We start from the raw sequence: 2,050 nt of genomic DNA, 5'->3' as shown, positions 1-2,050 counted from the left end.
GCCTGATGTAGTGCTTCGTCACTTGATGCAACAGATAGCGTTCCTGTCGGAGCGAGTTGCGCTTTTATCGTCGGCAAAACCCGGAGTCGCAGCCACTGAAGTGACATCCTTACCCGTTGTTGACGAAGTGCGCCGTGAACCTTTGTTTTACAGTTCAAACTATAATTATACCATGCCGCCTGCTGATTCCAACCTCCCTTCGTTTGACGTTCCTTTGCCTTCTTCGGCTAGTGTCAATCGGTTAGTGAATACGAGTCAACCTCAATCATATCGGAGTCGTGTCGAGCCACAGTTATCGGAGCTTGCTTCTGTGCCCACTGCTCAAGCGGTCACTCTGTTGGCCTCTCAATTATCTCCATTCCAAGGAGCTGAGGATGAAGACGTCACCCTTTGGTTAAGCAAAGTGGAAAGAGTCGCTGCAATCCATGGTGTAAGCAGCAATGTTAAATTGTTAGCTGCCACAATGAAATTACAGAAATCTGCATGTGAATGGTTCGATTTGGATATCGAGCTGGTTAATGAATCCTGGGATATTTTCAAGTGTGCTATTGCTCAACGCTTTAAAAGACGAATGTCGTATTAGGAGACCATGCAAAAGGTCGAATCAAGAAGGTGGAATTTTAACAAAGAATCCTTTCAAGACTACGTCACTCAAAAGATGAAGCTGCTTCAACCTCTTCGTCTTCCTCAGCGAGAAATTATTCAGTTTTTGATTTGTGGAATACAAAATTTCTCCATCCGGAGTACTGTTGCATCGTTGAACGTGAATTCAGTTAACGAATTCTTGGACCGGATGCATGACATCACCAAAGCTGCCAATTCAATTCCAAAGCGTCGCCGGTTCTTTCCAAGAAGGATACAACGCAAGTATTCAAGGAATTCGTCAGTTCAAAGGATTTATCTGAGAAGAAATCAATAGTGTGTGCCTATTGTAAGCTGAAAGGTCACGTCAAAGCAGACTGTTACAGACTCAAAAGAAAGGAACAGTCTTCAACTGCTAATGCAACACCAAGTTCTTCTGGTTCATCTACAGCTGTTGGTGCGGCGGAGGAAGTGAAAGATCCTACCTCGTCCTCTACCCCGAGAGAGGATTCTCAGGTCGTTGGTTGCGTCAAGGAAGATTCTCAACGTCAACTTAAGATAAGTGACCAAGTAATAGAAATCAACTCGTTAAATGGGGTTCGCTGTAGTCTGTTAGCGTTAGTCGATACGGGTAGCCCTGTTTCGTTTTTTCAGGATTTGGTGTATAAAATATTTTTTGGTCAGAATCTCTCATTTAGTGACAACAATAATAATAAAAAATTTCGTACTTTATGTGACGCGAAAATAGAAGTATTGGACTGTAAGGAAATAGATATCGGTTTGTCTTCATTGCCCGATTTTACATTTCGTGTTTCTTTCAATATTATAAAGAGTGATAATTGGCCGACTCATATTGTTCTCGGAAGAGACTTTTTAATTGCGAATAATTTGACATTAGTTTACAATCCTTCAGATACGAAGGCTAGAGATTGTTTGAGATTAATTAATGAAGTGGCTTCTACTGCCATATTTGAAACAGACAAAGAAAATGAGTCGCCCATTGATTATCAGAAAATTAAAACGGATTTCGGACCTTGCGTAGATAAGCAAGTTTGTGATATTATAGAATCTGTTAGTAATCTATCAGTCGAAAAACCTAACGATGAATATTATGTGACCGTGTCACTTAAGCCGGTATCAGACTACGCATTGGAGATTGAGATTAAGATTGAGATTAAGATTGAGATCGAAGCTCAGCCAATGAGAACACAGCAGACTGAGATTGAGATTGGAGTTTGGAAATTAGAATTCCGTCTATTTTTTCAATCTTCAATCTCAATCTTAGCCAATGGCTTGACGACTTTTTGGTCACGTGATGACTACTGACATTTTTACCGAGAATGATTAGAGTCCTAGAATACAGAGATGCGACACGGCGTCAGTTAGGTTAGGTAGCCACCGCCATTTTAATTCAGTAAAGTACTCCTAACCTTATAAGCTGATAACAGTTGATGCAAAAAGAAAATAC

Source organism: Wasmannia auropunctata, unplaced genomic scaffold (assembly GCF_000956235.1).
Source record: "Wasmannia auropunctata unplaced genomic scaffold, wasmannia.A_1.0 LD336078.1, whole genome shotgun sequence".
Lineage (NCBI taxonomy): Eukaryota > Metazoa > Arthropoda > Insecta > Hymenoptera > Formicidae > Wasmannia > Wasmannia auropunctata.
This window is presented reverse-complemented; position numbering follows the sequence as displayed.